Source organism: Symphodus melops, assembly GCF_947650265.1.
Source record: "Symphodus melops genome assembly, chromosome: 7".
Lineage (NCBI taxonomy): Eukaryota > Metazoa > Chordata > Actinopteri > Labriformes > Labridae > Symphodus > Symphodus melops.
This window is the reverse complement of record NC_136697.1, coordinates 11,805,787-11,829,694: the sequence shown is the minus strand read 5'-3', so window position 1 is coordinate 11,829,694 and position 23,908 is coordinate 11,805,787. Positions and strand designations below refer to the sequence as shown.

Genomic DNA, 23,908 nt, shown 5'->3' with positions numbered 1-23,908 from the left:
TGTATTCAAAATACCAATATAGGCCTGGTAGCAAAAATGTTAAACCGGATGCCCTTTCCAGGCAGTTTGTTAAAGACAATAAAGAAACTGAATTACCTGACACCATTCTGCCTTCCTCGTGCCTGGTGGCATCAGTTACGTGGGAGATCCAGTCAGTAGTTAGGGAGGCTCAAAAGGATCACCCGGACCCAGGAGGAGGGCCGCCTAACGTTTTGTTTGTTCCAGATGTGGTTCGCTCGCAGGTTCTGCAGTGGGGACATTCATCTAGGATGGTTTGCCATCCTGGCATCACCAGAACTACAGACTTCTTAAAAAGACATTTCTGGTGGCCGTCCATAAACGAAGACGTCAATGAGTTCGTCATGGCGCGTACGGTCTGTGCCCGGAGTAAAGCGTCTCATTGACCTTCTGCGGGTCTACTACGACCTCTTCCGACACCAGGACGTCCTTGGTCGCATGTGGCGTTGGATTTCATCACGGGATTACCTGTTTCTGAAGGTAACACAGTTGTACTTACGATTGTTGATCGTTTTTCTAAATCTGCTCACTTTATCGCTCTTCCCAAATTGCCCTCTGCTTCCGAGACTGCTGATCTGATGACAGTGCACGTCTTCCGGTTGCATGGCATTCCTTTAGACATTGTTTCGGATCGAGGACCCCAGTTTACGTCCCAAGTATGGAGGGCTTTTTGTCGAGCTTTGGGGGCCCAGGTGAGCCTTTCGTCCGGGTACCACCCGCAAACAAACGGACAAACGGAGAGGGCGAATCAGGACCTGGAGGCGATGCTTCGTTGTGTGTGTGAGCAGAGGCCGCATACCTGGAGTCAACATCTGGCGTGGGTGGAGTATGCCCACAACTCGCTCACCTCATCGGCCACAGGTATGGCTCCGTTTATGTGTTCATTGGGATACTTACCTCCGTTGTTTCCGAGTCAGGAGGAGGAGATCGCAGTACCCTCAGTCCAAAGCCACTTGCGGCGGATTCGCAGGACATGGAAAGAGGCTCGTGCTGCGTTACTCAGGACAAAAGATCGCAACCAGAAGATGGCTGACCGACGGCGGATGCAGGCCCCGGTGTATGTTCCGGGGCAACAGGTTTGGCTTAACTCTAAGGATATTCCTCTGAACGTTGCTTCTAAGAAACTGGCTCCTCGATTCATCGGCCCATACGAGGTCGAGAAGGTCATTAACCCATCTGCTATTCGTCTCAGACTTCCTCCGGCTCTCAGGATTCATCCCACATTCCACGTTTCGCAACTCAAACCGTTCGTCACCAGCGATTTGAGCCCTCCGGCCGTCGCCCCTCCACCCACCCGGCTCATCGACGGTCATCCGGCCTTTACGGTGAATAAGGTTTTGGACGTTCGACGGAGAGGCAGGGGGTTCCAGTTTCTGGTGGACTGGGTGGGGTACGGTCCGGAGGAGAGGAGCTGGATCTCACGAGCTCTCATTTTGGACCATTCGGTCATTAGAGACTTTTATCGGGACAACCCGGGTAAACCTGGTAGACCGCCAGGTGGCGGTCGTTAGGGGGGGGGTACTGTCATGTTTGGTGTTTTCCATGTGCTGTGTGTGTTTGTGTTCTCTGTCTGTCATTCCCTCGTGTCTCCCTTTCCCTCACTAATCACTCAATTAGGTTCAGCTGCGGTCACAGGTGTTCACCAATCATCATCATCATCCTCAGGCTATTTTAGCTGGCTCCTTGCAGGAAGCCAGCGCCAGATTATTGTCTCATCTCCATGGTTTGTTCTCTAGCGTTTGCTCTTGCTCCTCGTACATTCTGGATATTTGTATTTACTCGTGTTTGTTAACCTCTCGTGTTTTCTCATTTCCCATAGTTCCCGTTCCTGTCCTTCCTGCGCCTCCGTCTACCCCTGTTCGTCTCGTGTGTCTGATCTGGCTCATCATCACGCGTGTTTTAGGTCTAGGGTTGTTAGGTTGCACTAGAGTCACTTTGATTATTGTATTGCACATTTATTTCACCCCGTGTCACGTATTAATAAATTGTTATTTGTTACACGTCTTTTTGTCTCTGAGTCGTGCGCTTGGTTCCAAAGATTATCTGAATCGTAACAGTTTATTCTAATTTTTAACATGAGCGAACCTAATAACTGACATGCTTTGTTTCTTGATATTGTTATTGTGATTGAAATTATATTTAAAACCAAAAAATGAAAATCTGCTCATACAGTTCATTGACTGTACAGTTATGTTTCATCAAAAAATAAATAAGTGTGGTAAGGCCTCAAAAAAGTATCAAGGACACAAACAAGGCCAAATAATTTAAATCTGGCCTGTATCATTACTTATGTGTACATGTTTACAGTCCGAGTGATAAGCGTGTTATACAGAGAGTAACAGGCCACCATGCAGGCTGAAATTATGCATCAGCTGACAAAAATGTAATCGTGTTTCACTTTGGCTAGTTTAATATTTTTGTCTTTCCTTTTTTAATTTACACAGTGTCCTGAGAACATGAAGAAGATACATTTAAATTTTGCATTTTAAATGCTGAGATTTTTTTTTTTTTTTTTTAAAAGAAAAACATTAATACTGACCAATTTTATTATCAATGATTTGGCACCCACAGCCGGTGAATCAGCACATTCTTTAAAATGATTTTGTTCACCTTGATTCTCGACTGTTTATGTGTTCTCATTGTCTTGACATTATCAATGAATCGTCCGGCCTCTCAAGTCTGTCTTTGTATGTCATACAGTCCTGCAGGACACCAAATGTGCCTTTCATCTCCACTCATTTATAAAAGAACAACCCTAATAACACAAACCCCTCACCTGTCTGTGCTTATACATCCAGATATGAAGGTTTATGGATAGAATACGTCACCCCATTGTGCACACCAATTATGTTGTCCAGGTATGAATCACTGACCCCAAACAAGAGAAGGATAATGACCCTCAGTCCTTAAAGTGGTGAGTATTGAGCAGCCTGGAGAGTGGTTGGCCTCTAATACTTCATAGCCTGAGAGGGGGAAAAGAGATGAAGAGGACAGGGAGAAGGGACAGAAAGCTGCCCGCCCAGCACCTCTGCTGGAATAAAAATGTTCCTCTTATCTGTGATTCTGTGGCCTCGGCTTGATCCAAGCTGATCTAAAATGACTTTGTAGTTCCAGAACATTATCCTGCCTCTCTGCTGCCATCAGTGGCATTGGCCAACACACAAGCATTAATTATAAAGCCATTAAAAGGGCTGGTTCGTCTGCACTGCAGCCATTATCAGATGACATGTAATTATTTTCCTTCCTCACTGCAGCAGTGAGCGGTGGCGGCTCCTGGCGGGTTCACAGGAACAAACATCTCATCTGTTCAAGGGGGCTGGTTAGGAGGTGTATAATGGGGATGAGGGGTCTTTGGAGGTAATGTGACCTCCAGTCTCATGGCATGTTAACAGGGGTGGGGATATTAATTAGAAACATTTATTTGTCAATCATAAATTATTATGTACTGCTGCTCACAGAGTTAAATGAACCACAACTTGAGAAAGAACAACATTTAAATTGAAGTGCACAAAGACAAGACTTGACCACATGAAATGTTGAAAAAGGAATGCATTAAAGTTGCTGTAATTAGTCCTGACAGGACTTCAGGGGATAATCTTAAATTTGTCATAAATGCCAGATTTCCAGGCATTAAAAAAACAAAACATTTGTAATACATGTTGCAATGTTAGAGAGGTTTTGTTGTTTTAACACATTATGTCACCTTTTGGCTGAGTTTGTCGTCTGGCATCATTGCCAGTAAATTTTTATTTGCCAAAATGCCAAACTAAATAACTCAAAATTGAATAGAACAAAATGAAATTGCCTTGCAAAACTATTTGTGTCATTCATGTGCCATTTTTAATGTATTTAATGTTTAATGTGTCCTTAAGTTGGAGCTGCAGATACGAGGACTCAGATGTTTACTCATTCAGCTTGGGGAAGAGATCATGTCTTCTCAAATCATACTGTGCTTTGTTTGTGTAGCAGGTGGACTGTGTGTAAACAATAAAACCTAATGGAATCAGATTGTTGCTATGTTGTGCAGGATAGATACGTTATTGAGGGTTGGTGCAGCTGTGAAAAAGGAAAAATCAAGCCTTGGGAAATGATATACAGATGTTTTTTCTAAAGATGGATGTTGTTCTTTACAATGTTCTTCTCCATATGGTAAACAGTTATATTTTTTGTTTATACTGACGGATCTAAATGACATATTCACAAGCAGAAGAATACACTGAATCATTTTGACCCAAGTTGCCTCAATTAGAGTTCTCCTTCAACAAGATAAAATGAAGGAACTAATTAGCAGCGTGCAGATGGCCACCTCAAATTAAGTCCTGCCTGATAATAAAAATGAAAAGCCATTGAGAGGAATTCAAATCCTCCCCTATCTTCAGCGCACAATTTTGCTCCTTCTATAAAGAAAAAAAACTGAGCATAAAAGAACAGTGAAACAGAAAAATCTGCATGTACAAATTTAGCCCCAGGCTTATCATAATTTGCCCTGATTCAGACTCAAACATCTGAGCCTGCCGAGCCTCAGGGCTGCGTGCAGGTCTGAAGGCAGAGAGAGAGTGAGTCGAGTGCACCTGAACCTTAACCTTTGTCTATTTATAGACTTTTCGGTTCTGTCAATATTTCTAAGGCTTTGATGAGAAGATGCCAGTCTCTGCTCTGTTCTTGTATATTTTTATTTTCCTGCTGGTGCTTGTGGAAGGAATAATGATACCTACAGTTTGTGTTGGCTCTACTGTGTTATCCATCTGTATGAGAGATCCTCATTATCTCCAGTTCACCTGAGCTGCAAGTCCTCTACTTGTTAACCCCTGCAGACTGGAACTGGTCTTCATTATGTGTTGACTATGTTTACTTCAGACGCATGCTGTTTTTAAATCTTGCTAACAGCTGGATTGAAAAACAAAAAAAAAGATTTAAGACTGTGTCTAAGCTGTGGGGGACTGTTAACAACCATTTCTTTTTTTACATAGCTGTGGTTGTTCATGCTGCTGGCGTACAACATGTTGAATTATTATGCAACAACAGTGCCACATATGGAAGCTTTGATATAGAGTGGATCCTTATGTGCCTTGAGATATTTTTGAAATGTGATGAAACGCCATGCTAATAGAACAACAGCGTCAGTCAAGTGTAGTAGAGTAGATTAATGGTAATGCTTTGGATTACTGTGAACAAATTATAGGACCTATACCAAAACAACATCAAGCAATAACGTCTAGAATCTTTGTGGTTAAGGTAAAAATAAAAGTCACTAATTCATATAGACTATGTTATATTCTGAACTTCTTTATTCGGAATTAACCGTTTTAAAAGATTTAAAACATCTATTAAGAGTTTTTCAACTTCTTTAAAACCACTTCAATACATAATTATTGTTATTTATTCAAAATATGAATTTTACTCTCATGACTGTCATAGCTAAAGCCCCGTTTCCACCAAGTGGTCTGGTATCGATCAGCAGAGTTTGGTACGGTTTGGTTCGGTAAAGCCTGATCCTATATGCGTTTCCACCGTTTCCACAGCCAACGCGTGCCCTATTTGGTAGACGGCGTCTAAGCCGGATGCCGATATAACTATAGCTATAACAGAGTGACATTATAGCATCCGGATACAGTGTCCACCGCGAATGAATTTAACAAAGAAGAAAAACACGACACAGCAAAGAAAGACCAATATCCAGCAATTCATCTACTTTGTCGTTGCAGTGTTTCTCCAATATGCATTTAGCATATGAAATATGACCACTGCTGATGATTTTTTTATGAGAAGAGAAAGAAAAGTAAACGAAAGCAGAAGGAGAAGAGGAAAAGAAAGCACAGAGCTCCAGCTTATCTTATTAGACATTATATAGGTGACCACCACTGCTGACTTTGTTTTTTTTTTAAGAGAGATGAACGGGGAAACGACAGAGGAGAAATAACTGCATAGTATTTTACGCTACGGACGCTCGATATCAGGACAATTAACAAACCTCTGAGTGAGAAACGGTGCTTTGGCATGGGGCTCTTTGTTACAAAACGCAGTCAAGTTTTGTTTCAAAGATGGCTGTTTACTGCGAGGAGAAATACAGCCAAAATAACAATCGACTGTGTATTTCAACACGCCGGGGTTGTGTGTGTCTTTTAATGCCGCTGACGTACAATCAATGCACTGCAGTGTTTAGCTCCACCTTTTAGGGTCGGATTGATATTCTTGGTACCCCAAGAATGGAAAATCGACTTTGAGGCAACCTGTCTTCTCACGCTAAAACTCTCCTGTCAAGAGTCAACACCCAAAGTCTAAAAGTCTAAAAAACCGGCACCGCAGATGACACGACAGAGACAGTACAGCAGAAGAAAGGTCACGTTTGTACTGATGTGATTTCAGTCCAACAAATAGTATGGGCATACCCTTTCCAGTTTGTGAAATATATTTCTCTGCAGGCAAAATGTATTTGCAGCATGTGAACAATGTAGACAACTGACCATCAGGGCCACTGTAGAGAGCAGAACAAAAACCTAGCTGTTGTGGTATCACCCACCTGGGGGGAGGGGTTACATCCCTTTGGCAGGGGGTTGTAGACGTGTGTCAGGTGTGGGACCTTTAAGATGTGATACCTTTACAGATTTCAACATCAATGATTATTTGGATTTTGTCTTCACATTATCGTTGCACTCTGTCATGTCTTTATGATTATTCAGTCTACCTCCATGTGCAACTGTCTCATTGTAAAGCATTGATGCACTGTGTGCAATACTACTGACATAGTACTGACAAGAAGTTGTGGAGTTAGATATTGGATAACATCTGATCCAGCCAAGTTGGATAGAGTGACTACTATAAAATTGGGCACCCTCTTTCTTCTTCTGCTGCACTAAACTAAGCACATTTGTTTTTGTGTATGTGTCTGGTTAGTGTTTATCTCTACCCGTACCCTTCTCTCTTGATCGAGGATTAGTTGGAACCCACATCCATGTGTTTTGGTATTATGGTAAAATATGTACAAAAATGAGTACTCCCACAGAAGGCCACCTGTAATGTTTCATGTTCTAATCTGTCTCATTGTGCACTCTGATATGACAGTGTAGCAGGAGAAAGGAAAGTATTGAGCACAGGCTGACCGACAGATTGGGTGAAGGTCACTCCTACATGAACCCAGAACATGGGGAAGAACATCAATGCCAACCCACGCAGTATAATAAAATGAATTAGAATATGGCTGTTTGGCCACAAATCTCACTGTAATCACTGAAGACAGTCTGTATTTAACAGCATCTCCAGATGGCAGAAGGCAAGTAGACACGGCCACATGACCACAGCTTTCTCTGCTTTCCCCGCTGCGAGGAAGATGGCAATACGGTGACAGATTGCTGGAGAGGAAGCCTGTCTAAAAAAAGGACAAATATCTGTGACAGACATTGTGTTATTGATACAGAAAATTTTCTGCAAGCATATGGGCAAAGTTTTCTGACCATTTAAGTAACATAGTTCAGTATCACTTTTCTCAAAACTGGACTCACATGCTAGAGGAATATTTATTTAATCTGAAGTGCAGCAATTCATTATATTTGTATTATATTATATATTTGCAACCAATTTCCTTAAACATGTTGTTAAGCTTAAATACTGTCATATTGGTGTTCTTAGTAAGTGACTGGGGCACAATTTTCTACTGATTTACCAGGAGTTCCATTTTATTTTGTTAGCTTGATGCTAAAACATGTTGGGATGTTAAACTGGTTTACAGAATTCTCATTGCGATAATTTGAATTGAATAAACCATTCATTTTACTTCACGTCCAATTTTTAACAAACAACACACTCCTACCTGCAGGCATATATTTCATTAACTGTGAAGACAAAAAATGCTGACTCATGCTTTTTCGGTCTGCCACTCTGAAACATCTTTATAAACAACCCTAATGCTGAGATCGGTCGACGCTATATGACTCGCCCTTTATGTTTCCGTTCATGGAAGATAACCCTCTGCTGCATATGTAAATTATACTTCTAAGTCTTTTAGGAGGAAAAGCGCTCCTCCTGCTTTAGGTCTACAGATATTATACTGAATTGATGATGTTGATACATTTCTGATCATTTCCCTGCTATTTTTAAATGTTCCCCACTGCTGACATTATTACAGAAGTGGGGAGGCAGCATGACTCAACAATGTGAAAAAAAAGCTTTTGAGGAAAATTACAGGGTAAAAGTGTTCTTGAACGCAGAGCAGCCACTTTGCCAAGTGTTTCTTTTGAAAAGACAGCCTGTGTTCATTCAAGAAAGAAGCTCCAGAGCTCCTGTAGCATTGAAAATCTTCATTTTTCCATTAGACTGGCTTCTTAATGATACTCAGAGTATATTTAGTTTTATTCTTCTATTATTGATAACACCCTCATTATGCAAGAAAATCATTACATTTCCCGTTGTAGGAAATTACTGCTGTGAGTTGTGATGAGTGCACATATTTCTAAAGAAAACTAATTTTATCAAATATATCTAAAAAGTTGAAGATAAAAAGGCTGCTCATGTAAAAAACCCTTATTGGAAACTGTACTCCATCTAATTTATGTGATTACAATAGATAGAGCAGCTCTGGAACAGGGATGAAAGAGCTACTTTTTAATGGAAAAGGAGCCATCTGGTTAATGATGGTCTGGAAAGAGCACAAACAACTGAGACCTTGTTCTCAGCTGCTCCACCAGACCGGACTTCAAGTGTTGTCGTGGCCGAAGATCAGTCCGCACGCCTGAAGGTGAACATGAGGCACCGAGCGGCAAGTATGACAGCACAGGAAACAGATGCCAAAGAAAAAGCGTGAAGATGCACAGTGGTAGAGGATCAATTGTGCCTTCTTGGCTTTCATCAAAGTTTGTCAGGGAAAATATGTGCAGAACAGCCCCCCAGAGAATTATTTGTAAATGTCACACTTGTCAATTTGTCAGCAGCTGTACTCCCCTCTAGATGCCACGTTATCCCAACAAATAGAGAAAAAAGCATGTGCAAGTGACAAAATATCTAGCTAGTATCTATCTTATTTATATTTGTGGGAAATTTGGACATGTGCAGGTAAAGAATAATAATAATCTAGCTCCATCACCACCCAACACATAAACAAAGACACGCACGAACGCACGCATACACGTTAAAGGAACCTGGATGCTTCATATCAGCAGACAAACCGTGTTCAGTCTCAGTTTGTATCTCATTAAAAATGTTTGCCTGGATGACACCCTTCTGTCTTAAACTAACTGTGACTGAGTCATCTGTCCAAAGAATCTGTGAGAAAACAAAACTGACAGCTAATGATTTTCTCTAAAAATAATTTGAGAAATTCATGTTTTAGAATAATCAGAGACATAACCACAATATAAATAAGCTTTGATAAAAAATCACATCTTAGGGAGATCTGGTCCCTGTGTTGCAAAGACAATTCCATATTCTATCTGGCCAAATTGTTGTCTGGTTTGTATCAAAGGGAAAAAAGTTAATTCAATTCAATTTACTTCAAAAAACAGAACTCCCCCAAAGGCACATAGAGCAGTAAATGAATTACAGTGCAGTTATACTAAAATTTACCCAAAGATAAAGTGTCAACAAAGGAGAAAAGTGTCAAGATGTAAGTACAAAGTTACAATACAGAATTATAAGGTTAAATAGAAAAAAGAAGGTATAAATGGACTGCAGTCGGACTAAAGCTGTAAACAGAAACATATGCAGTGAACAGATGTAAACAGAAGATGGTGCTTCTCTGTGCCTTTCAATTGCCTCTCGGGGATAAATGTCATGTTTGGGGTTTTGTGTACTTCCACATGTGCTTGTTTTGTTTTCCCTGTTTGTCTACTCCCTTTGTGTCTCCCTTTCCCCCTTAATTAGTTATTGGTTTCAGGTTGGCTCACAGGTGTCTCCACTTTAATCAGCACGCTATTTAAACCGGCTCCTTCCATGCAGCCGGCGCCAGATTATTGTTCTTCCTTCATGGGTTTGTACTCTCCGTGTCAACGCCTGTTCTCTAGTGACTCTTTGGATGCTCGTTTTGATTGTCGTGTTTTTGACCTCTCGTGTTTTTCTCCCTCTCGTTAGTTACCCAAGCCTGCCCCTCCTACAACCTCGTCTTCCCCCGTCGTCTCGTTCGTCTACCTCTTTGGCTCAACTTCACGTGTGTTTGGACTTCACCTTCTAGTCACATTATATTTCCTGTAGCACATTTATTCACTTTTGTCACTCGTTGTTAAATAAATTATTGTTTGTAATCTTCAGTCTGTGTCGTGCGCTTGGTTCCAAATTGATTCTGACTTGTAACAATAAATAAAGTTTTTTGAATTGAATTGAATTTAACTATAGTGCAGTAAATAGGGGCTCCAAACAATTAAAGCTGGGAACATCTGATCAAAGGAGAAACATCTTCCAATTGAATTACAGGCTTCTCTAAGGCTTAATCTTAAACGCCTGATATTTGGTTTGCATAATGCACAAGAAAAGCTGTGTTTTAGAAAAATAGCAACTCATTGATACAAAAGACAATTAGGGAAGTCCAAAAGAAATATTTACCCAAAGAGAATAGGAAGAGCATTCATTTTGAAGGCTTAATTATAAGAAAGACAACATATTTTTATTTCCGTGACAACTCATCATGCAGTATGTTTATTACGTGATTTTTTTTTTTTTTTCATTTTGTCAAACAAGGTACCCTATGAACAGCCTATACATTCTCAGGTGCACACAGTTTCAAGAACATACCATGAAAAATGAATCTGTGGCACTTTAAAATAACTTTACTATATTTTACTGTGAGCCCATTCTGGGCTTTTTAAGTCTTCCATGAGCACCCAATATATTTTCTCATTCATTTTTAACACAACCAGTCATGGATTTTTCCTGCGTGAGAAAAAAAAGGGAGGGAGGAGATGTGGGGCAGTGACTTTCTCAGGAGCAGCATCTTTACACCTCCTTTCAGATGGACCTGTCATCTCTTCTTCAGTCACAGAGCATGCTTTACTGCAAAATGAGTGTGAGTATAGAATACATGCTTAAATCCTAAATGTTACAGTCAGTTGTTGCCAACACAGATGAGAAAAGAACACAGTTTACTGCTGTAAGCATATGATGCAATGTTACTTCCATTACATGCAGGTTGAACAGTTGTTTAGCAAACACACTTGTTGCTTCTTACAGACTGTGACCAACTGAAGCATCTGTCCATTATGTGATTTGAGAAACTTGGGGGAATGATCCATTTCACAGATGCAAAGTGAGTTTGGGAGATGATGGATTAAATCAATTATTAATGAACACTTAGAAAAAATAAAGCAAAACAAGTCATCCCGGGATAACTCCAATCCAAACTGAATCGTTATGTAAACTTAAAAATGTGAGTTTCTGGATCATGGACAAACGAAATGCACAGATGGATGTAAAACTGGATTATTTTGAATGTTAAAGAAAGTGTCTGGCAACAATCTCCAAAAAGATTTTTTAATGCCATCATCTTTATTTGACGCTTTACCCTCTTATTTTATTTTTATTTTTTTGCTGTGATGTTCTTGCTACAGCGTGCTTTCGTCAAACCTTTTGGTGAAAGTTAAAAAATAAAAACATGTACATGACATTTATAAGAATGTAACTCTACATGAAAGCCAAATTGTAAAATGATAAAGAAAGGCCAGCATGGCTGAAAAGTGCTACTTCACAAATGTAAGTATTAAAGACAGGCTGCTCTTTGGATACACAGACAGATCATTAAGAAGGAGAGGTTGTGGTCAATAAGTCGTGTCCAAGAAGATCTGAGGCAAACTGCTTTGTGAAAATTAAAAAAAACCTTTTAAGTATCGGCCCTTTAAATGTCCTAAATGTAAGTCTCAGAGCAACTCTAATATGAGAAACGATGCAATGCGTAATCATAACATTAAACATTAAAACATTTATCTCAAGTTAAGTCCCAACAACATTTTTGCTCTGATCTGACCACCGGGATTTAAGGTTAAAATGGTGTTAAAATGTCGAAATACTTTGTTACAAAAGTGTACAGTAAAGTATACAGAACAACTTCATTGATAATCCTTTAGCTACTGTTTATCGACAGCAACAACATGATCATTTAGCCACATCCTAAATATTGATTTTGTGTCCACGCTTAAAACAGAAAATGCATAATAAATGACTTTGTTGTTTGTAACTTTGACTTTTCCTTTTACTATACTGTTTAGCTATAGATTCAATTTGGGGAACTTTTGGGGAATGAAATATATATATTTGGGGATTGAAATGAAAGCAGTATGTTGAAATATATCTGAACTACAGTATGTCCCTCTGTTCATTACCATTTAATTTTAATCTTATACAAACAGATACAAATGTACTGCCCAGCAGCTGATGAATATCTGTGTCACACTGTTGGATGAACATGATGATTGATGACGGTTCTGTCCTTCAACTTCACACGGCCATTTATTATCTATGAGCCACTCTACCTGCCACACTGAACATGACAGCAAGCTGTAACAGTGCAGAGCATCATTGAGAATACACGGCACTAGACCTTGTTGTTGTTGGTTTTTTTGTCGACATCAGTCCATCACAGCTCCTTCAGTCAGCGCAGCGCCTCACGACTAGCCTTCACCTAAACTGAACCCCAAGGACCATTGACAAGTCAATGTCTCCCCTACCTTGTAGGATTTTCCTTTGGCCGTTGTACCCTGTGATTTCTGAGCATCCCTGAAGGGAAATTGGAAAGGTATCTGTAATGGTTTTGTTTCTTGTGTATTTACTATTACACATTCACTGTTAGAGCACTAGAAGCTCTTTATTTCCAACTTCTGGACGATTTTGTATTTATGTACAAATGAGAATACATATTACGTATAACATTTAGGTATAATACTCATTATCATACGTTTTGCATTAGTTTGAAACTATTGCTTAGAGACAGGCCCACTCATTGAATCCTACTGACGCTTTGAGATCAGAAACACAGCAGTAAATAGGACCATGAAATATGCAGAATTAGAACCCACAATTTGCCCCTTTTTAGCACCCTATCAACAAAAGACTGTGCACTAATGATGTGCTTGCAAAGTTGTCCACAGTTTTATGTCTGAATTTGTGCTCTTCACAGAGCTGCACAATAAATTCATCGAGCTGTTGATATGATGCGCTAGGAGGGCCTTGAAAATGTCCTCCTTGTGCATATAATGGCACCAAACCTCCTCACGGAAGTGATTTAAACCCTGATTATCGTAATGTCAAAGTGATATTTACAGACTTTAACAGATTATTTATGTCATTTTATTAAAGTCATACAGAGGGAGAATTGTTTTCCTGATCATTGGAAAGTGTGCGTGTGTGGGAATCCAGAGAGCAGGTTGAGGGCGGTAGATGAGTTGTGATCCTGAAGAAAAGGAAAAAACTTTCTTCTCAAAATGTATTAAAATCTTCTGAAGTCTGAGACGTAGTCTTCCAAAGTAGCTGAAACATCAATTCTCATGGATATACTGTCAAAAGTCTTAGAAAGGAAACATACAAACGTACAAGTTCAAGCAAAGTGTTTTGGTTTCTTTTTGTTTACGATATTTGTCCACCGTTTTATTATCAATCAAGCACAAACATGTTTCTGTGCAATGTCCTCATTTTTCATTTAATTTTGATTCCACTTTCCAATCTGTGTTTGGGATAAAATGGCAACATAAGGCGATTGATGATTGCAGGGTTTATGCAGGCAGTGGCCTACTTAAATGTTAGTGTGACTGATGGCTCCATCTATCACTTCAATGTCATTATTCAAAAGACATCGAGCAACTATTGGGAAAAGTGGGTCAAAGAAGGAGGAACTTGGTAAGTGGACTGGTTTGACTTATTGCATCAGAGAATTTAAAGTTTGGCATTAGCCCTCCACCCTGAACAAATCACAGCAGCGTCAGAGTTACCATCAGCATGGTGACTAAATTAACATTATGAGCAAACCCACAAGCAGAAAAAGGCAAAGGTGTCGTTTTCCTCAGGGATCCAGAAAGTTAAGTCATGATCCTGCACATGAGGAATACCTGATGAGGGCATGTTTATATGGATGAGTGTTGCTGCCACTTTTTACATCCCCCTGAAATGGTGCGGCAGATGGTCCTACAAGTCATATGTCTACATTTTAATGCCCTGTTCTGGCAGTGTGTTTATGCATGTGTGAAAGATGAAGAACATAGGAATTGTCTTGCCTTTTCAAAAATAATATACCATTGACCTGAGAAATTGGTTGTACTTTTAATCTTTCATTTGCACCTCATTTTAAAGTGTGCAGCATTTGAAATACCCCAGCAACAATAAAAGCATAAATATGCACACTTTAGCTTGAGTTTATGACTACATAGGCCTATACACATTAAATCAAGTTACAGGGAGGAATCAGGTTAGGGGAAGAAATCATAAAATTCATTAACATGCATTGCAATAACCTGGTTGCAATAAAACTTCCTTGACTAGTGCCTGTAAGGTTGCTACATTTTAATTGAATTGGGGAAATATGACTCTGCAGCCAGGAGAATTTGGGATTGTATAATTTTCATGATGCATTGAGGGGTCAGCCAGTGTATAAATGCAACTCTTGTATTTATTTATTTGATTTTCAATGTGAGTACATTTTGCAATTTACCGAGGTTAGGAAAGCAATGAATGCATATGATAAGAGAATATAAACATCTGCTCAAATATTTAATAACAAATCAAAACAAAAACAGAAGCATCACTGACAGTTAGAGGTTTACTTGTTTTACTTTGTTTTGATACTTTCACAGTAAACTTTGACAAGTCCCACTGGAACATCTACAGAGACCCAATAAAAAGCCTTTATGAAATGTTTATGCGTGAGATGTTTTGTCAGTTGGGCAGACCAAGAGGTCAAAAACAGCCCTCAATCTGTCTCACACAATGTTTACAAGTTGCTTAGGCATTCATGTTACACAAAGATACTTTACAATCAGTTTAGATGACTATCACATGTTTTTTTTAAGTTAGATAACATACAATTAGTACATTTTCTACTCTTTAGCGTACACTTGAATGTTTTTATTCCTAAAAAACTATTTAGAAAGCTTAACATTCATTTTAACTAACACTATTAGCCAAAATTGAGTTTTTAACTACAGCAGTCTACTCCATTTATAGTAAGAACAGAAAGCTTAAGCAAGTTTTGGCTGATGCAATTATTACAACAGTTCTTCAGATTGAGAATAGGTATAGTTTTGGATGAAGCTAATCAGATTTATTTGATCAAATCGTGTGCAGGTTGCGCTTCAGATGGTACTACACACGTAACTGATCAAAAAGAAAAGTAAACGTTTAAAAAGTGCTTCATAGTCTTTTGGACACAATTTTGTTCTCCAGACTTTTGGATCTTGTGCCACTAGCTGAGAACTACTACTTTAGGGAAATACTTTAACTTTTAATACTTTTCCTTAATCTAACAGCGACTAACATAGTATGTTTGTTGCAGCAATTTTACAACAATGGAGCAAGGTGAAACAGCTCTGTTGTGAATACTTTTTAAATTTATAATTAGGTACCCATGTACCTTGGTGAAGTGTGATTACGCATAACTTTTCATTGTTAATGAATGCTTTCAACTGAAGGTTTTGACTGGAGAGAAATGATTTTCAATGAACTACTTAACAAAAAAGAAGTGGCGAAACAAAGACAAGTTCCTTCAATCTCAGTAAGGGAATATTTGTATTCCAAGTGTTTTCAATTCTCTAACGCAGTACCTCTCTAGTACAGTAGCTCTTCATATCGTGTCATATAGCTATCTTGGAAAATGAAAACATCCTCAAGTAAGGATAAGTGGACTTGACTTGATTTGCTTCAGCCAAATACAAGCAATACAGAGAGTTTCTTGAGTGCAAAGAAAGAAGATTAAGATAAACTCATCTCAACATCCTTAGATTGAGATCTGCTCAAACATAAATGTTCTCTTTTGAAATTATTTTAGCAATACTGACTTATAAGACCAGTCTCTATTTGATTTTGTAGACCACTTGTTTTATGAGTAAATACACAGTTTGCTTGCCGTCAACATCTCAGTCTTTGAAAACCACTCTTCTCAAAACTCATGCTGTTATCTATTATTTGAAATGTAACACCATGATCAATAAAATTTTTTTAAAAAAACAATCAAACAGAAATCAGGAAGATTCCTGACCCTCCATGACTCCATCACAAACCTTTATGTATATGATGTTGCTATTTGTAAGTATTATTAGTATTAGCTTACTTTAAATTTCAAAGTGGTCTTTTACAGTTTAAAAAATGAAAATGTTGCACCAATACTTTTCTATACAGTTTATTCTGATTCTGTTATATAAATAGTGAAATGTTTACCTCACAGTTGAACTATTAAGCATGATTTCATTCCAGCTATATTGTGGTGTTCATGGTTATTTTGACAAATATTTCGGGACATTTTTATTAAAAAGAATTTCCACTTGTGAAAAATTACATAGCCTTCCTGGAGTCACCAAATGGTCAGAACAGAGGTGTCAGAGAGCCACAGGAGGGCATCCTCCTTCTCAGAAAATACCATACAAATGTAAATAAAGATGTCATTTTATAATATAATAATATAATAATATAGTCACTGTCTCCAGAAGGACAGGATACACCAACATCAAAGAATCATTGTAATTTAAAGATAATGTTTTACCACCATTTGTCACTGTAGGTAACCTCCTCTCTGTATTGTATATAAGGTTTTGAGATGTGAAAGTTCGACAAAGAACGCTACGGACTTCTCTCCTCGCTGCGTGTCATTAAAGAGATCTGATTCAAACGCTGAAGTCTGAAGTTCTTCTGAGATTTAGCAACTCTCTATCTCACAAAGGAGAATTTCCACTACACACTAAACTTTAGAGATGCCTTATTTGTGTATATTGTACTAGAAAGCCTGGCTTGCGACATGTGCTCTTATTTCTCTGAAAAATGTCCAAACTGTTTTGAGTTCAAACTTTTCTTACCATTTTACCAATGCACTTTGATAAGACATTGAAGAGCAGACTGTTGTCCCCAGCAGCAGTCAGGGATGATTAATGGTTAAACAAACAAGACACTTTGATCCTGCAGTTCGAGGTTTGGTGTTAGAAAAACATGGTGGTTTCATTAGGCATTAATGATTGTTGCAAGTGAAAAGTAATAAAGCGATGTCAGAACCTCACAATCGAGCCTCCAGGGTCACACACAACATACCGACATTCCAGGTAACATAGTGTGTTCACATTGTTTGTAGTCTGATGAGAACATAAGAACTGAGATTGGAGTTGAGATTAAGCAACACATCCTAATTTTTTTTTTGCGCACAATCATGGTGATGACCAGACTCAAACAGGATCACACACTGAATTGAGTTACGCCTCTTTTGTCCTCGTCAATGACAGTTGTACTGCATACAGTTGAAGTCTGCTGGTGATTGATACGACTCAGACTTCAAACATAAACTACAAGCCCAATACACAAAACTGTTTCACTTACTCACAGGATTCTGCTTTTTGATAAAAGATCTGTAAATGAGATTTTACAATATGATCGTTATTATGACAATCTAACAAAATGTTTCTTCATCATTGTTACCAAATACATTGCTTTATTTTTAAAGTCTTGCTGTAAATATCATGTTCATTAATGCTAATTTGACATCTTAGCCAATCACTACAGTGGTATCATCATTTAAAGCACTGGGCCTCAGGCTAAACAAACTTTTGGACAGATTGTTTAGAACATGTCAAGTATAACAGTGCAGCATTTAAAGTCCTTGATCTTTGTAAGACTGACTCTAAAAAACAAACAAACTGCATGATAGCCCAGCTTAGACCACAAACAAACTCTTGAAACATAAGTAGTGCTCATTTTATGAACTTGCAGTGACTTAAAGCTTCAGAGGAAAAGCAGCTGTCTGTCTTCATTTAGCCCCCAGTAAAGCTAAACATCGACCCTGCATCTTAAAAGCTTTGACGCAAATGTTGACTGAAACTTTTCCATTTATAGTTGGGTGACTTTGAGGCCTATAAGAAATGACTCACAGAGCCTAAGACTTGTCAGGTGAGACATTTCAACACTTCTCTGGTGATATTTCGATTCTGACAACCAGCCTGACACTTCATCACATTATTATTCCAGGTTGTTATATTATCAGAGCTTCAGTCATGAGAAGAGCTCAGCATTAAACATATGGTGCCATCTATGAGCTATATAATGTTGCTTCGCCACTGAAGCTATACACTTACTATGCATTAATTAATGATGGAACTTTGACATAAATCACAGTGAAGTGTGATTTCCCCTCTGCATAGAACACAGGAAACATGAAAAGCTGACTACTGCAGTCATTATAATTGTATCGTAGGTGCATTTATGATCTGTTTATACATAACAAATGCAAATTGCAAGGCTTAAACATAATTATATGATTTGACATTCGATGTCATAATGTCATTTGTCTAGGGAAATAAAGACTTGTAACCCTTGCAAATGATAGAACTGCAAAGAGCATTATCAAAGGCATAATGGTATAATTATTCTGTAAAAAGGATTGTAATGTCCATGTTAGATAACGGTGGACAATGATAGATCAAAGGTAGCCATTGATCCAAGTAGAAGATTCTGCATCGTGTTTTTGGGCTTTGTTTAAGATGAGCTCCTCTATCTCTTTTTTTCTTCTCATGGTTTATAATAGCTGCCATCAGGTTGTTATCTCTGTCTTTTGTTGCTCTCAGTGTGCCAGAACTGAGATGAAATTATTTTCAGCTTTTTTAAATGTCTGTTATCACTGCAGGTCTTTGTCTCATAATGACTTGCAAAAGACAGCTGAGGTGTCTGTTTACTCTGCAAATACAGATTAATGACAAAAAAGAAACAAGATGTTTGTCAAAGTAGAAAAAGCTTTGGGCAAACAATTTTCACAATGGGTTGTTATCATGTGTGCAAATGTGTTCATTGTTCAGACAGACTTATAAATGGTGTTTGTTGCTGTTTCATTTTATTTTGAATGCCACAGGAATAGGCAGAAATACATATCTATAATTGAAAAGGACAAAGAGTTGTTATTCTTATTGTTTTCTCAATTTTAAGAATTAAAATACAAATTATGTTAAATTAATTAAAATCACTGTATGCTCATCTTTTGTTGTGAAATAAAGCAGAACAATCTCACCATGGCTGAATCAACAGGAGATAATAGACAAGACACTGAAACAAGCCTTTGTCTGATCTTTGATAATTACCTGCTGCAGGCGCAATATGCAAGGAAACAAGAAAGAGTGTGGAGGGCTTTCTTCAAGTGTTTGCAGGGTTAAATTATAGTTTGGCTCCCTTCTTCTTTTATGAAGACACTTGAAGCTTAAAGCTAGCTGCCACACAATGTATATTCTAAACCTGAAGTGTAAAATCACAACGTCATTCGTGGGCCAAAACTTCTTTTACTGCCTTTATATGAGTGATGTCTTTGATTGTTCGCCAAAGAATCAGACATTTTTAAACACCTGATGATTCAAGTGGGGTTTACAACTATTGATGAATTAATACATTTTGACTGGTTACAGGCAATCAAATAATATTTGGTCTTTATTTATTTTATATATATTTTGATCTTTCAACGATAGTGAAAGACTTAATTATTCCTTTACAATAGTAATATCTCTATCTGTGAAATGCAAGTCAGTGGCTTCATTAAGGACCCCAAAACCTTAAAGGACCATTCAGATAGGATGTGTTGTGTGCTCTGCTCGCTGCGGGATAGAGGCCAAAGCAGGGAGTGGAGCGTGCAAATCAGTGTTGCATGTTGCTATTGTGACCAAAACGGAAAATAGCTCGGTAGAGTAGCTTCTGCCATCACAGTAATGTATCTGTCTACTAGGTAGTGTTGTGGAATTTTTCTATAACCAAAGAGTGAAAATAAAGAGTGAGAAGATCTATTCAAAAAAGAACCCCAAGATCGATCTGGTCTCAATGAACATTTATTTGAAGGTAAAATCAGCGTTCGAAGACCCCTCTCTCATACAGTGAGGAGAGAAAGAGGCCCAGAGAAAAGGCAAACATGAAAACGTATACATTTCAGAACACACTCCACAATCACGCCACACAGAGCCACTGCCCACCTGGCAGGGCACAATCTATCCCCTCGTGTGAAAAAAGAGCCTACGCGACTATTTACTCATCTCCCAAGGCTGAGAAGGAGATGGAGTCCATTGAGAAAGAGCCTGGGTGACTCTTCCCACATTTTTCCAGGGTGAAGAAGGAGGTGGAAGACAAAACATCCTTATATACTGTGCATGCAGTATTGTAAGACATTTCTGACACATTTTATATGACAGATTATGAGACATTTGTACAGCGCAAAGTAAAATCGTGCACATAGTATCTGTGAAATAACATTTTTCCCTGACCATTCGTATGCTAAGGTGGAAGAGAAGAGCAGCAAAGAAGAAGAGGGCGTGTTTATGGAATCCTCAGGACACGACAGGACTTGGGGGCAGCTCTATAACGACGGCTTTACAAGCACAACATACATTTCTGCTGCTGTATAAGCTCTCTTGGTACACCCGCACTGTTCGACATGACATCCACCGCATCCTTTCTGAATGGCCCTTTAGAATCAGCGGCGTCACATAATTGTGCTGGTCACCAGTGCAAATACATTTTTTGGGCCCTACCTCATTGCAGCAATCAGATGAGCATGTTTGTTTGCACGAACAAGTAAAGATACACAAACAACCATTTCAGACAATTTATGTCACCATGCAGAAAAACAACAGAAAACTGAATCCAAACCAGCCTCTGATCAGCACCACGGACAGCAGCCGGAGCGATACATTTATCCACGCTGATGTTACAGCCTGTCTCAAACCACCTCAGCCTGGTTTAATTAAACTCAATTAACAGAAAAAGGAGCACACTTTTACATTTACAAATCTTCAGGTACATGACTGAGATCGAAAAGTCAGCAAAGTCCATTTTTAATAATCCAGGTAGAGCAGCAGCGTACAGATCAACAATGGACATGTTTAAACAAAAACCTTTTTCAGTGCTGATGAAAGCTTTTTATTGGTCTAATTAAACTGGCAAGCATCTGAAAATGGTTCATTAGGCAACTAGAACTGCGTATTGCTATGAATTAAAGAAATTACCACGAAGAAAAGCACCATATGCCTGCACATTAGTGATGAAAACATCTGATACATTTAAATGCTGACATTTGTCATTTACAGCATCCACTTTTGATCACAGACACAGCAGGTGCATATTTTTCAAAATATTAGAGGTAAAAATAATGTTGCTGTAAGTGTCTTGTTCTCCTCTAAGTCCATAGTGTTGATGTCATGCCCTCTGAAATGTGGTCACTTGAAGCTATACACCATTTTACCTATTTTCCCTATGTCTGGAACATCAGCTCTTTACAGCTGCTTCTTTCATGCTACAGCACATGCTGGGTACAGAATGTCTTTATTTTAATTTTAGCATGCATATTAACTGGTCACAGCCTTTACACTGACAGTATATGAAGCACAGTTTAGTAGCATTAAAACTTGAGGATATACAATATTGCCTGCCTGATAATTGAATTATATATATTTAATATGACGGATTAAGCTGGGCTCTTGTAGTATAGCCATAAGTAAGGTCCTTTACCTGCTTTTTGTAAACAACTGCTCTTCGTAATATCTCTAAGATCAGGCAGATCCTGTCACAAAATGATGCTGAAAAATTAGTTCATGCATTTGTTACCTCCAGGTTGGATTACTGTAAGTCTATTTTAGCAGGGTGCTATGGTAAATCTCTAAAGACCCTTCAACTCGTCCAAAACGCTGCAGCTCGTGTTCTTACTAGAACTAGGAAAAGGGACCACATTACTCCTGTATTGGCTTCTCTCCATTGGCTCCCTATAAAATCTAGAATAGAATTTAAAATCCTTCTTCTCACCTACAAAGCTCTAAACGGTCAGGCACCATCCTATCTTAAAGAGTTAATTGTACCGTACTATCCATCGAGAACATTACGTTCCCAGAATGCAGGCCTGCTCGTGGTGCCTATAGTCTCTAAAAGTACTATGGGAGGTAGAGCCTTTAGTTATCAGGCACCGCTCCTTTGGAATCGTCTACCAGTCGGGGTCCGGGAGGCAGACACACTAGGTACTTTTAAGAATAGACTTAAAACTTTTCTTTTTGATAAATCTTATAGTTAGGGCTGGCTTAGGACCAGCTCATAGTTATGCTGCTATAGGCCTAGACTACCGGGGGAACTGGCACCAGGATCTCTTATCTCTCCCTCCCTCTTTCTCTCCCAGCTTTCATATCTTATTACTGCTTGTCACTATCTTTATATTCTAACCTCTCCTTTTTCTGGGAGCTCCTGAGCTCTCTTAGGTTCCTTGAGCTCTCTTAGGTTCCTTGGGACTGTTGGTGAGGATGGCCTGCCCAAACACCCCCCCCCCCCACGAGGATGGCCTGCTCAGAGCCATTTTTTGCCAGTGCATGTAAATTTACCAATTTTGATTTAGTTTTGGATATGTCCAGCCCCTTGAAATGTGTCAGACAAACACCTGAAACCATTTCTAGATGGTAAGCAGCCTGACAAAGTTCAGAGAGATTATTATTTATTTACCTGTATTTATTATCATTCATAGTGGATAACACTTCTTTCTTGTTCTTTCTGTGTGGAATATAACTTTATGATGTTTATAAAGCCAAGAAATTAGATAATGCGTGAAACTCTTTATATATTACATAATATAAGAGAGGACTGACAATAGTAACTGGCTGCAGTGCTGTAGCTAACATGCCTGTGTGAACACCATTGCAACACAAGCAGCTGCAGTTCATATTAACAGCTGAAATGTGCGCTGAGAAAGGCCTCAGTCTTGTTGTTAATTAGAAGCATTTGTTGTCCTGGCTGCAGCAGGCTAGCTTCTCTACAGGTGTGTGTTTTCATTTCAAAAACAGCTCTGTTGTCAGCGAACTTTATGATGATCTTGGATTTATTAATGGCTTTATAATGATGTGCTTATTGGGAATACAACAAGGGGCTGAAAAGGTTACCCTGGGGTGCTCCGGTTTAATGATCCAGGACATATACTTATAAAGTGCTCTAACACACGCACACAAAAGGAAACTAATTACGTTTTCGTGATGAGCTGCATGAGTTAACACAAACACAATTTTTTTTCCTCTGATTTTGAGAAGACTTTAGCCTGCCAGCCAAGTATACATTTCTTGTGCAAAGTCTGGGAAGCAGGTGTGAGAACGCAGCAGGAGATATTCTCAACAAGTGAGCAGGAGTGGCCAATAATGTTTATCCCCTAAAAGAGTTGCACAACCATAGTCTGTATGCACAAGTCTTGTGCAGTCTCTGTGCACATAAAAGGTGACTAATTTCCAGTGTTTTAATTTTTGTAATATAATTTAATAACTAGCAAACAAACTTCCATATTATGGTCTAAATCAGGACTTGAACCATTGTCCCTGTAGGTACCAACCCAAGTCCAACCCATATGATCAAGCCAATTAAGACAGAAGACAGACTTCTGTGCATGCGCGTTGAGAACACAAGCATCACAAAAAGCTAAATTGGCATAGCATGGCTGAGGTTAAAAATGAGTGAACAAACAGACGAAACACAAACTCCACCAGTCTCGGAATCAATGTCATTAGATTTCATTGCTTGGCGTAGATCCCTTTACTTGCATGGAAGTGATTTGGCTTGGAAAGATGGATGTTACCCAAAAGACACGAAATCTGCAGACTTTGTCGGGAAGTGGTTGCCGTTAAAGACAATAATCAGACAGCTTGACAATAAACCTGCTTTACCATTTGCAAAATAACCACCACACGACACAGAATAAGAATATGAAAAGCGACAGCGGGCCGCCACAACATAACAGCTCAGGAATGGG

General features: G+C 38.9%; 1 long non-coding RNA gene across 1 annotated transcript; it reads left to right on the top strand.

Annotated features, from left to right (window-relative positions):
- Nucleotides 1-1,586: 1,586 nt before the first annotated feature.
- Nucleotides 1,587-2,022, top strand: LOC306827226. Its single transcript, XR_013779593.1, has 2 exons — nt 1,587-1,741; nt 1,838-2,022. It is a non-coding gene; the product is annotated as an uncharacterized lncRNA (long non-coding RNA).
- Nucleotides 2,023-23,908: the final 21,886 nt, after the last annotated feature.